This window comes from Psittacula echo, assembly GCF_963264785.1.
Source record: "Psittacula echo genome assembly, chromosome: Z".
Lineage (NCBI taxonomy): Eukaryota > Metazoa > Chordata > Aves > Psittaciformes > Psittacidae > Psittacula > Psittacula echo.
This window is the reverse complement of record NC_137742.1, coordinates 41574735-41588671: the sequence shown is the minus strand read 5'-3', so window position 1 is coordinate 41588671 and position 13937 is coordinate 41574735. Positions and strand designations below refer to the sequence as shown.

Here is a 13937-nt window from a genome sequence, read left to right as displayed (position 1 = left end):
CCTTGAAATACCTGCAGCAGGCAGCAGCAAAGCAGCCATTGCCTTAACCATGAGATATGGTAGGCTTCCAGGACATCGGAAGCCGTTGGGTGGGAAGTGACCTTAAAGTTCTTCTAGTTCCACAGGGCACCTGAAGCCGCCTTACTTTGTAGCTGCTCTGGAGAATACTAGTTTTCCTACTGCAGGCACGACTTAGATGTGACTTTCCATGAGTGTATTCCTTACAAAACACAAACCAGTTAATTTAAATGCTAGATTCAACTATGTAAGCAATGAGTGAAATACAGCTAATTCCAAAAACCCCTCTAAAATGAAAACCAGCTGATGCCACCCGCAGGCTTGTCCCCTCCTTTTCATGCTTCCATCCTTGTTGGGATGTCGGGTGAGAAAAGGGAGAGCAAGCCCCAGATGCAGCGTTTTACAATACTTAACCTCTCAGGTCGCCCCTCTCCCCTCCGGCCTCCTAACTTCCTCCGACGGGTGTGTGCCGGTTTGCAGGTGGTGGTGTTATTTGAGGAGGGTTTCGGTGTCTACGAGGGTTTTCTGTTTTTTTTTTTTTAAGCAATCGGCTCCCGTTAGCCCCGATGCGCTGTCGCCTGCCCGGGGTCCCTCTCCTCCTGTCCGGAGCCCGCCTGCCCAGTGTTTGTCCAACCCCAGCTCCATGCGCGGCAGGAGGAGGATCGTTCCCGCCCCGCCAGAGCACGGGCCCGGCCGCGCCCGCAATCATTAACCAGGGGGGACAGTGGCACGGGCCCGTCCCGATTCCGGGCCCCTCGGGCGCCGGGAGGGGAGGTGGCAGCCCCTCTCAGCGGTGGGGCGGGGCCGGAGCGGCTTTCCTCCGCTCCCCTCCGTGCCAGAGTCGGGGGGCTATGGCCGGCTGCTGCTCCTCCGCGGAGGAGAAGGAGTCGCAGCGCATCAGTGCTGAAACCGAGCGGCAGTTGCGCCGGGACAAGCGCGACGTCCTCCGGGACCTGAAGCTGCTGCTGCTGGGTGAGTGCTGGTTGCCGTCACCCGCATCGGCCCGACCCGGCCCGCCGGGTCCTGCCTGCCCCAGGCGGGAAGACTCTGTTCCCGTCGGGGTTCTGCTAATGCAGGGGTCTGTGCCGGTGCAGGCAGGGCTCGTTTCAAGTTGCCCCCGTGCGGCAGGGCCGGGGGGGGGAGCGGCGGGTACTGGTGTCCGGTGAGCGCGGGGTTGGTACCCAGGTGGTTTTCCTTGGAGACAAACCAAACCTAACCCAACCCAACCCAGACGAGCGCGGGCGGTGTGGGAACCCCGCGGTGTTGTGTACGGGAATGCTGTGGTAAGAAGTAATAAGGGAAATAGAGCTGCAAGCTCAGTAACAGTATCGGCGCGCCTCGCTTGCCTTGCACCGTGTCAGGGCCTCGCGGTGAGGCGCAGCGGCAGGCAGCACCAGCCTGCTGGCGCTCCTGTTGGGAGCATCGCTCCCGAGGCACCGCTGCCTGCATCAACCGCTTGACTTTCGCTATGAGTGCTGTTCCGCTGGTGGTAGTTCAGCTTGCGCTGGTGAATGCTCCAGCGCAGATGAAGCTGGCGGCTTTCAGCCTCTCGAGCTGTTGCTGCTCCATGCAGACGCAAACACGCCTCCATTAGCGTTCTTGCTGCTCAGATACAGGCGGGGGAAAAGAAGCCCCCAGGAGTGTCTGAGAGAAAACAAGACACTTAGACCCGTCAAATACAAAATCTTAAACTAAGGTGAAGCAGCCTCAGTCTAGGAGAGTTTTATTTTTCTCTGACAAACAGAAAAACAGCTCGATGCAGAAGCTCCCAGACATCAAAGCTCCCAGTGTGCGAGCAGCATCTCTTGTTGTAACCAGTGGCAGAGGAGAAGTCTGTGTCTCCAGTGCTACCCTGTAATGGTGTTTACACTCCCTTGCTTACTCTGCCTTCATCTCTGCTGCAGGCATGTCAAGATGTAGCAGCCTGCATAGTGTAACTCACCAAATAACTGGCCAGGCTTCACACACTTAAGTTTTTAGGAAGACTCAACAAAACTGTAGATCACGAACCAAGTTTGAACCAGCTGCTCTCAGTGTTGAATTAAAAAGTGATTTGAATATGAAACTGATTAAAAAAAAAGAAAATGAAACCCACTAATACTGGCTTGCCTTCAGTGCCTTGTGTCTGGTTTGCTACTGTCTTTGCCTATTACCTGCATAGAAATCTGTGGCTATGGTGAGGAGAGCGCATGGATAAACAGCCCTTCAGAGGAAGCAATTTTAAGAATTGACGTAAAAATGATAGGCTGGCAGTACATTGACTCCTGATGCGAAGTAGGAAGATCTCCAACCAGACAAGACCATGACAGATTTGAGTGTAATAAGGATGCATATTTGATAGACTTGCTGTCGTAAGCCTTTATTTTCTATTAAACACCTGGAAGAGTTCATGTGGGTTGTCTATGAACCTTTTTTTTTTCCCTTCAGTTTTAGGCCATGCTTTGTCAAGAAAACAGAGTAGAAAACAGGTTCAGGCTTTACTGAAAGGTTTGCTGTTACGCTTGGGATGCTGTAGCCACTTAGCTGTTTTCCCATTTAAAACATAAGGTTAACAGAAGAAATCATGAAGCTACGAGACTGAGCCGGGAAATGCTCTCATGTGCTTTGGAGTTTCTAAGATAGCAAAGGAATTGACCAGCACTGCTTTTTCACATTTCTCGGAGAAGTGTCATGTATTTAGAGAGGGAGCGAGCACAAGCATGTGGATCTTGATTGGCTTCTCACTGCAGCAGAAGTCCTGTGAAGGCTCATCTGATTCTGAGAATTGGACCGTGGTCTGAAATACTTGATGAGAGTCCTTCTGTAGGATCTCTCTTCCCAATTGTGCCAAAAAAAGAGTAAGTTTCTGAACATACTCAGCCATAATTTAGTGTGAAACAGTCCAGTTTTACGTTTTCACTTCTATCTGCGTTTGGGGACAGAAGCACTGTGTTAAACCAGGAATTTCCATACAGCTAGATGAAGTGTTCTCTGGCATTCATTGTGGTAGCAAGGCATCTCTTTCAACCTTTCGTTTCCTTGAAAGAAGCCATTACGTTTCTCCAGGAAATACAAATCGATCTTTCTGAGAATGGGAAAGTTTTAGATGTGTCAGCTCAGTTTATTTTTTTTGAAGGCACTGGACAGGCTGACATTCATGGTTGTTCTAAAATGCAGTTTATTATTTCTGAGTAAGAAACCTGTCTATGATGAAACTGATACACATTTGCACAAGTCAGAAATATACGGAGAAAGGAAATATATCCATATAAGTCTAGTGATGCTAGAGTCCATCTTACTGATGTCCTTAGTAGATTTGTCGCAGTTAATCTAAATCAGAAGACCATATTATTTAATCCCAAATAAACCTTTTTTGATTTAATAGTAAGCTCAAAGAGCCAAGACTGAGCATCTAGAGTGAACAGGATTTTTTTTCTCAGCACACTAATGGCTTTGCGTGGTTTGTCAGTTTTCTGCTGTAGGTCTTGTAATTACCAGAAACACTTTACTCTTTGATTTTTTTTGAATGTGGGTTTTACGCATAATTTTTATGCTGTCAGTAAGCAGATCTGTCTGTGGTGAATGAAAGGCTGGTGAAAACCTTAAGGGGTCAGAGAGAGCTGGGTTAATCATTGTGACCGTACATGAACCCATCTAAGTGTTGGAGGGCACAGTCAAGACATCTTAGCCTGTGCAGCTCCATAACTCACTGCAAATACAGAGCAGATAAAAAATGCTGCTGTGCTTCAGCTCTTCACTGTTGACTGGCAGTCATGGCTCTTGGTTTATCTTTCTGGGATGTGTGTGCTAGAGGAGTGCTTATATTCTAAGTCATGAGGGCTTATCTGATAGTGATTGCTTGCTTTTCTGCAGCCTTCCTCCAGGCTGTCTGCCTGCCTTTGTCAGACATATATTCTTCCTTATATCCAAGCTGAAATTCCCCTGTTTATGTTTAAGCCCATCACCCCTTGTCCTATCACTACAGTCCCTGATGAAGATCATAGAATCAGCACCCAGCCTGGGGAAATAATAGCATAGTAGGCAAGGCAGAATTAAGAATTATCTGAAGTCATTGTTTTACTTAAAAGGGAGATCAGTGGGTAGTATAATGTAGTCATCTTTACTCTTCTGGAAGAGAAAGAATGAAGAAATGAACAGTTTTGTTTTTATCTTATTAATCTTCTGTTACTTTCTAAGTGATTCTTGTTAGGATTGCCTTCGGATTACTTTGTTCCACCATATTTGCTTTGTTTTATTTTGTTTAAGTTACGTTGTTTGCCTAATACTAGTGGAAAGAAGTACATTGAGTAGTATCTTTCCGCTTTGAAACAGAAATACAAGGACTAGCTTAAAATAAGTACTCAGAATTCCAAAGCTCTCTCATTATGCAGTAACACGATATATGAAGTACTGGCCACTGAGCTCTTATAAATGAACTTGGGACCTTATGCATCACAAGCTTTGATTTTTGAAATTCTAAGGAACTACAGCTTAAAACCAAAGCCTGACTCTTGGCTGAATTTCTCTCTGAGCAGCTGTGGCTGGGTGAACTAAGCAATAAATTGTTTCTCTTGCCCAAAGCAAACCAAATAGCACATACATTCATTGTATCTAATTTGGTATGATTCATAGTCTTTTCTATGACCCTTCCCAAGTGAATGACCTGCTTGACTGTTCAAACAAATTAATAAATTGCTCTGTAATATCACAATCACAGGTTGCTCTTATAGTTTAGCTAGATCAGATAAAATGATGACCTACTGTTTTATAATGATCTGTGTAATATTCACAGAATCACAGAATCCCGAGGGTTGGAAGGGACCTCAAAAGATCATCTAGTGCAACCCCCCCTGCAAGAGCAGGGTAACCTAGAGTACATCACACAGGAACTTGTCCAGCCGGGCCTTGAATACCTCCAACATAAGAGACTCCACAACCCCCCTGGGCAACCTGTTCCGGTGCTCTGTCACTCTCACAGTAAAGAAGTTTTTCCTGATGTTCACATGGAACCTCTTATGCTCCAGTTTACACCCATTACCCTTGTCCTATCACTGGACATCACTGAGAAAAGCCTAGCTCCATCATCCTGACACTCATGTTTTACATATTTGTAAACATTGATGAGGTCACCCCTCAGTCTCCTCTTCTCCAAGCTAAAGAGACCCAGCTTCCTCAGCCTCTTCTCATAAGGGAGATGTTCCACTCCCTTAATCATCTTTGTGGCTCTGCACTGGACTCTTTCAAGCAATTCCCTGTCCTTCTTGAACTGAGGGGCCCAGAACTGGACACAATATTCCAGATGCGGCCTCACCAAGGCAGAGTAGAGGGGGAGGAGAACCTCTCTTGACCTACTAATCACACCCTTTCTAATGCACCCTAGGATGCCATTGGCCTTCTTGGCCACAAGGGCACAGTGTTGGCTCATGGTCATCCTCCTATCCACCAGGACCCCCAGGTCCCTTTCCCCTTCACTACTTTCCAGCAGGTCAACCCCCAACCTGTACTGGTACATGGGGTTGTTCTTCCCCAGATGCAAGACTCTACACTTGCCCTTGTTGAATTTCATCAAGTTATTCCCTGCCCAACTCTCCAGCCTGTCCAGGTCTCGCTGAATGGCAACACAGCCTTCTGGTGTGTCAGCCACTCCTCCCAGTTTAGTGTCATCGGCGAACTTGCTGACAGTACATTCAGTTCCCTCATCCAGGTCGTTGATGAAAATATTTAACAGCACTGGTCCCAGCACCGACCCCTGAGGGACTCCGCTAGCCACAGACCTCCAGCTAGATTCTGCCCCACTGACCACAACTCTCTGCTTTCTTCCTTTCAACCAGTTCTTGATCCACCTCACTACCTGATCATCAAGCCCACACTTCCTTAGCTTATCTATGACGATGCTGTGGGAGACAGTATCAAATGCCTTACTTGAAGTCAAGAAAAACCACATTTACCACTCTACCATCATCCATCCACATAATTACTTCCTCATAGAAGGCTGTAAGATTGGTCAAACATGACTTTCCCTTGGTAAAAACATGTTGGCTGCTCTTAATGACCCCCTCATCCATATCTAGCTGGCTACCTTCTCTTTTTTTCCTCCAGAGTAACTTAGTGTGAATGAAAGCAGTCAAAGAAGCAAGGACTGCTGTATGCCATTCTTTTATTTTATTTTCCTGTCTTAAGGGTTGCTGTAACATATCTTTATTGATTCATAGCTACTATTAAACACGCTTTTCCTGTTAAAAAAATCAAAAAAAAAAACCCAAACCCCCGAAGTCTGTCATGTGTCACCAGGTCACTTTTTTTCCTGACTACATAAACAGAAAACATCTCCAAGTAATAGAGTTGATTTTATGTCTAGTAAGTGCTGATCCATGACAGATTAGTGCTTGGCTTCCACTTGAATGTGAGAATGATAGAAAGCCACTATTAATTTTGTTCCTTTTTGGTTTGTGGTCAACCAATGGTCAGTTTGAACAAAAAAATGTGTCTGAAGGAGCACTCCTGTAGGAAAGAATAAAACATACAAACTAAAATATTGTCCTGGGAAACAGTTTAGCTCTGGGTTATGCAGTAAAATATTAAATACAAGCTCTAGTTTTTATGTTTTTCTTTTTACTTTTTCTAAACAGTTCGAGGTCTAACAGTTCTTCCACTGAGGAAAACAAGTTAGATAATTTTTTATGAGTAGGAGTGTACGAATTGTTGCCTCAAGAACTGTTTAAAATGTACCTTCAAGGCCCTTGACATCTATTTTGCCACTTCCTCATGTTGTAAATGTGCTGTATTTAGAATCAGAATTACCAGGTTGGAAGGGACCTTCAAGATCATCAACTCCCACCCATGCCCTACACCTCGGCTAAACCATGTCACCAAGTGCCACATCCAATCTCTTTTTAAACACATCCAGGGATGGTGACTCCACCACCACCCTGGGCAGACCGTTCCAATATTTTATTATTCTTTCTGTGAAAAATTTCTTCCTAATATCCAACCTGTACCTTCCTTGCCACAGTTTGAGACTGTGTCTTCTCATTCTGTCAGTTGCTGCCTGGTGAAAGAGACCAACCCCCACCTGTCTACAACCTCCTTTCAGGAAGTTGTAGAGAGTGATAAGGTCACCTCTGAGTCTCCTTTTCTCCAGGCTAAACAACTCCAACTCTCTCAATCGCTCCTCATATGGCTTGTGGTCCAAGCCCCTCACCAGCCGCGTTGCCCTCCTTTGGACGCTCTCAATCATTTCCACGTCCTTCTTAAACTGAGGAGCCCAGAACTGGACACAGTACTCAAGGTGCAGCCTCACCAGTGCTGAGTACGGGGGAAGAATAACCTCCCTGTTTCTGCTGGCCACACCATTCCTAATGCAGGCTAGGATGCCATTGGCCTTCTTGGCCACCAGGGCACACTGCCGGCTCATATTCAGCTGGCCATCCACCAATACCCCCAGATCCCTTTCTGCCTGGACACTATCCAGCCACATTGTCCCCAGCTTTTAACATTGCAAAGAGTTTTTATGGCCAAAATATAGGACTCGGCACTTAGACTTACTAAATTTCATATTATTGGATTCTGCCCATCTATCCAACCTATCCAGGTCTCTCTGCAGAGCCCTCCTTCCTCCCAGAAGATCGACACAAGCTCCCAGCTTAGTGTCATCTGCAAACTTACTGATGAAGGACTCAATACCCTCATCCATGTCATCAATGAAAATATTGAACAACACCGGTCCCAGCACAGACCCCTGAGGGACACCACTAGTGACTGATTGCCAGCTGGATGCAACACCGTTCACCATCACCCTCTGGGCCCGGCCATCCAGCCAGTTACTGACCCACCAAAGAGTGCTCCTGTCCAAGCCGTGAGCTGCTAGCTTTTCCAGGAGTATGTTATGGGGGACAGTATCAAAAGCCTTGCTGAAATCCAAATAGACAACATCCACAGCCCTGCCCACATCCACCAGGCGGGTCACCTGATCATAAAAGGAAATCAGGTTGGTCAAGCATGACCTGCCCTTCATAAACCCATGCTGGCTGGGTCTAATACCCTGACCATTTCTTAAGTGCTGCTTAATAGCACTCAGTATGAACTTTTCCATTAACTTTCCCGGCACTGAGGTCAGACTAACTGGCCTGTAATTACCAGGATCCTCCCTCCTACCCTTTTTATAAATGGGCATCACATTGGCCAGCTTCCAATCATCTGGAACCTCACCAGTGAGCCATGACTGTTGGTAAATGATGGAGAGCGGCTTTGCAAGCTCATCCGCCATCTCCCTCATCACCCTGAGATGGATCCCATCTGGTCCCATTGATTTGTAAATGTTCAGGTGCCTCAACAATTCTCTAACTTCCTCTTCTTGAATAAAAAGAGGACCATTCTGCTCCCTAACACCACCTACCAACCCCAAAGTACAGTTATCTTGAGGGCAAGGTGTCTTCCTACTGAAAACTGAGGCAAAAAAGGCATTAAGCACTTCTGCTTTCTCCTCATCTTTAGTTACTAAGTTTCCTGCCTCATCCAATAAGTAACAAAGATCAGTCTTACCCTTCCTTTTACCATTGATATATTTATAAAAACTTTTTTTATTATTCTTTACGGAAGTTGCCAATTTAAGTTCAAACTGAGCTTTGGCCTCCCTAATTTTCTTTCTACATGCCCCAGCAGCCTCCTTAAACACTCCCTGAAAAACCCTATCCTCCTTCCAAAGATGATACACCTTCTTTTTATTTCTAAGTTCCTTCATAACCTCAGTACCCATCCAGGCTGGACGCTTGCCTCGTTGGCTCATCTTTCGGCACACAGGAACAGACTTTTCCTGCACCCTCAAGATCTCTGTTTTGAGGCACACTCATCTTTCCTGAACTCCTTTGTTTTCAAGGGCAGTTTCCCAAGGAACTCTCCGAATGAGTCTCTTAAACAGGCCAAAATCTGCCCTCCGGAAGTCCAAGGTATAGGTCTTATTGATGTTCCTCCTGATTTCCCTGAGTATTGAGAATTCTACAATTTCACGATCACTGTGCCCCAGGCAACCTCCAACCTCCACCCCACCCACCACTCCATCTCTATTAGTGAACAACAGGTCTAACATAGACCCTCCCCTGGTAGTCTCGCTCACCAGCTGTGACAGAAAGTTATCCTCCACACACTCTAAAAACTTTCTGGACTGCCTTTTTTGAGCTGTATGAAATTCCCAACATATATCTGGTAGGTTGAAGTCGCCTACAAGAACAAGGGCTGAAGATCCAGAAACATTCTCCAGTTGCTTATAAAACAAGTTGTCCACTTCTTCTTTCTGGTTGGGTGGACGATAACAGACCCCCAATAGAATATCAGCCTTACCGGCCTTCCCCTTGATTCTTACCCATAAACATTCAACTTCATCATCATTAATTTCAATACCTATAACATCTAAGACTTCCCTAATATACAGGGCCACCCCTCCTCCCCGTCTCCCTTTTCTATCTCTTCTGAAGAGCTTGTAGCCATCCAATACGCTGTTCCAGCTATTTGACTTGTCCCACCACATTTCTGTGATGGCGACTACATCATAGCTATATTGTTGCACCATGGCTTCCAGCTCTTCTTGTTTATTCCTCATTAGGATACATGCACCTCAGCTGGTCCACCGATTTCACCACCGACCCAAGCTGATTACCCTTGGACCTGCTTCCAGTCAGCCCAGCTGCATCCCCTTCCCCCTTCAAACCTAGTTTAAAGCCCTTTCAATGAGTTCTGCCAATTCATGAGCAAGGATTCTTCTACCCTTAACAGAGAGATGCAACCCATCCGTGTCCAGTAGGCCAGGTGCTGTAAAGGTTGTCCCATGGTCAAAGAACCCAATGTTCTGCTGACGACACCAACCCTTGAGCCACTTGTTAATAATGTGGGCTCTCCTGTTCCTTTCATTAAATTTTTCTACCACCAAAGGGATCAAGGAAAAGATCACTTGGGCTCCTGCCCTATCAGCCACTTGACTCAGTGCCCTAAAGTCCCTTTCAATTGCCTTAACACTCCTCCTTTCAATCTGGTCACTGCCAGCCTGGAGTATCAGCAGTGGATAATAATCAGAGGGCCTAATCAACCCAGAAAGTCTCTCGGTGATCTCCCGTATCCGGGCCCCAGGGAGGCAGCAGACCTCCCTGTGGATTGGGTCCTGTTGGCATACGGGACCCTCTGCTCCCCTTTAGAAGCGAGTCCCCCACTACAACTACCCTTCTTTTCTTTTTGATGTTAGAAGTGGTAATTCGTCCTACAGATAAAGCATAATTGAGAGGCTCACTGAGTAAATTATTGTTTCCTAAATCATCTAGCTGGCTCTCTAGATCCTCCAGATCCAGGGTCTCATACCTGTTCTGAAGTGGTATCTGAGTTGGTAATGGGGGTCGGGAGGAAATGTTATTATTACCTCTCCGAACAGAGACCCATTTCCAATCCCCTTCGTCAACCAGGTGCCCTTCTACTTCTTGGCAGTTGGAGGCATGGGAGTCTTCTGACTCCTGGTGGGCCTCCCTCAAAGGTTCAAGGGTAGAACTCCACCAATCTATTTCCTTTTCACTTTCCCTAATACTCCTTAGTCTTTCAACTTCTTCCTTCAGCTCAGTCACCAATGATAAGAGATTACTAACCTGTTCGCACCTCAGACAAATGTCCTCTGCCCCTGGTACTACTGATAAGCTCAAACACTCTGCACAGGAAGGGGTCTGTACAGACACATCCTTTTTGGAGGGTTCCGTTAAGTTACTTACACTCATGCTCACTACAAGTTTTGATCGCGTAAGAACCATTACTTCCAAAAGCCCTGCTTGCCCTGCCTGCGCGAACTGCCGCGCAAACTGCCTCTCTATAATCCAATTACGACCCTGTTTGCCTACTCCTGTTCGCCGTGCTCCCTGGAAGCTCTTAGACTTAAATACTGGAGCCAAGCCCCGTGCTCTGGGCCCGTTTAAAAGCCCCGCTGAGTCTCCTCCTTCCGGCCTCTCCAAAGGCAGGCTGGGAAAAATTTAATCTCTTTAATTTAATGTTTAATTTAATCTCTTTAATTTGGATAGTCATCTAGACCTGCAGCTTCATTTGCAAACATCAAAACCAGATCAGAACTAATTTGGAATTTGCTTTCCAGAAGATGTGGACGTATCTTTTTTTTTTTTTTTTTTCATGCAGAATGCATGTTGTATCATCCAGCATATTGGAAGCTTACCTCGGCTATGTTACTTTTCTCTGGCTTCAGTTTGTTTTAATGTATTTGCATGTTGATCTTTGGATTTCTTTACCTTTTTTTTTTTTTTTAATAATAGAGGTCCTTTGAACTTCATGTAAAAGCTGTTGCATGTAGCTGACTTTGCAAAGTAAGCTTTTGGATCAGTATCATGGAAGGAGAAAATTCTGGAAAGATTTTTTTTATATTGTTTTGGGTCAGGCACCACATATCACTAACTGAAGTACTTTACAAATGTATGTGAATATTTTCCACCTCAGTGCCATTAAGAGTTACTTCTGGGCTTGTTTTGAAAGAAGTGATCAACTTGCTCTGTGTCCTAAAGACTCTTATTAGCTCAGTTGTTTATAAACCTGGGCACTGAGAAAGCTTACTCAAAGCATGCTTTGGGTTTCTCCTCAGAAGAGTTCACCCATAACTAACAGTTTGTAATGTTGTGCATGTTGCTACTTCAAATATGCTAAAATGAAGTTAAAATTTGATTCAAGTAAATAAAATTTCATTCTAAAATTAAAATCTGATTACAATAAAGTGTAAAGAAAATCTCAGGAAAGAAAGTACTGGTAAATAGCAGGTAACTACTATTCTGTTTTACCCTGGTACTTCCCTATTTTCACTTAGTAAGTTCATTTACTCTATGGTTTAAAGACCCCTGGAGATTTTTATTTCTTTGCTGAGCAGATGACCAATAAAAAAAAAAAGAATAGGTGAAAAATTAGGTTGTATTAATAACTCTTATCACTGAAATTGCCATTCTCTATCATACTTAAGTGCTGAAATTTAGCAGTAGCTTACAAAATTTTTTTTGGTTATGTGTTTTAAACTGTGCATTAAATGGCCTTTGAGCTGTCTTGTACCTTGATTATTTTCTGTAGTTATGCTTTGCCTCACATCTGTTGCATGTATAAAATTCTGTGTAAATTTAGATGAAGATTTTGTAGATATAACTTCATTTGCAGTGTTTCTTGAAAGAGTAGGCTAATTTCTCAGTATGTCTAGCAGAGTGTGATTTTCTATATGGCCCTTTTTTACTACTCAGATATATAGCTTGACATTTGACTGTTGACTGGATCTCTTTTTTCTTTCTTAAATAGGGACAGTAATCCACTTTTATTTTTCTGAAATGCTGTGTCCTGTGAAGTCTTCCATCACTTCCTATGGAAAGCAGCACTGCAATATCAGTGCTAGAAGAACTGTAAGATATAGTTGAAAAATTAATGTGCCAACATATCGTAGCCTATTATGAAAAATCTGTAAAATTCGAGTTATTTAAATCTGAAGCATAGAATGGTATTACAATTTCTTGGACCTTCCAGTTTCCACTGCTGTATAATTAACCCAGCGTTACAGCTGCAGCACAGGGAACTTTGAAATTATTTTTCCCTCACTTCTGCTTGCAAATTTTTCACTGATACATGAGTTGAAGACAGCACAGAGAGGAAACATATCCCACTTAAAATATATGCACTTAAAGCAAGTATCAAAAGCAGTGTGAAAAAACGATAAATGATAAAAAGATAATGATGTACTTATTTCCGATCTGTGGATAATTATGTACTTACTTCCAATTGCTGTGCTTAGCACAGCAATGTTCCTGTTTCAAGTCATGGGATTTTGTCCAAAAAAAAGAGGAAAAAGAAACAAGATTTGATAATGTGCTTAGTATCTTGTTTCTTTTAAGTTTTGTTGTAGGAAAATTAAATTTGATGCCTCTTTAACTCAGTGCAAATTAAATACATGTGCTTTCAAACAAAAAGCAAAACATTAGCTGTAATTTGCTTGTGTTTTCTCAAATGTCCTTTTGAAACCAAATCTTTTTCCAGTTGATTGAATAATCACTACTTTGTACATTTCTTCTAATATTCATAGTCTAATAGACGCATCATATAAAATAACACAAGGATGATTAACTTTCTCTAGATAGCATTTTGAACTGTAAATAGGAAGATAATCTTTGCTTGAAAATTAATTGCTGCATTTTTTTTTTTTGGTGGCTGCAGGTAGTAGGCTTTGCTGTCTGAACATAGTCTCTTCTGTGTAGTAGTGGTGACTGTATCATAAATCAAAATCAAGATTCTAACAATTCTATGATTCTATGGTTCATTTCTTCAAATACATTTTACTCTGGTTCTATTGAACCTGCAATTTTATCAGGCCAAGCCTGTAGTTACGAGAAAAATTGGAATCTTTGATAAGATTCATTCAGCTCTCTGCACATACAGGATTCTCACTTGAAAACTACTCTTTCCGTATAATTAGGTTTATAGGATGTTCTTATTGCTAAGAGAAAGAAGAAAGGGAGAGAATGTCTTGCTTAGAATTATGAGCTGACTTGAGTACTGGCAGCCTGTCCCTGAAATTAGATTGATCATAATTTCCCATGGAAAAGATGATAGTTCCTTTAGACTAGAGTGCCCTACCATCCTATTACTGCATGACATAGAAAGATTTCAAACTTCTGTTCTTGTTTTGAAACTGTTTACATGCTGAAACTCAAAAATAGGTGAGTTAAAACCAATTTTAACAGATTTAAGAATATGTGTTCTATATAATGGCATCTAAATCTAGAGGAATTTAGGTGTTAAGGTGATATGAGAGATTTTTTTTTACTTCAAAGTGTTGTTTTTTTTTTAAAAAATGAATCTTTAAATGGATATGTTTTGAAGGGCACCAGTTGCTTACAAAGTTGTTTTTAATTGTAACATTAAATAGTCTCTTATTGCACTTG

General features: G+C 43.5%; 1 pseudogene across 1 annotated transcript in view; it reads left to right on the top strand.

The window, feature by feature from the left end:
• Positions 1 to 869: 869 nt before the first annotated feature.
• The window catches only part of LOC308231545 (guanine nucleotide-binding protein subunit alpha-14-like), a 72224-nt pseudogene continuing 59156 nt past the window's right edge, over positions 870 to 13937 (top strand). Inside the window, exon 1 of the transcript in view lies at positions 870 to 990. The product of the transcript in view is annotated as a guanine nucleotide-binding protein subunit alpha-14-like (transcript). The remainder of the gene's footprint in view (positions 991 to 13937) is intronic.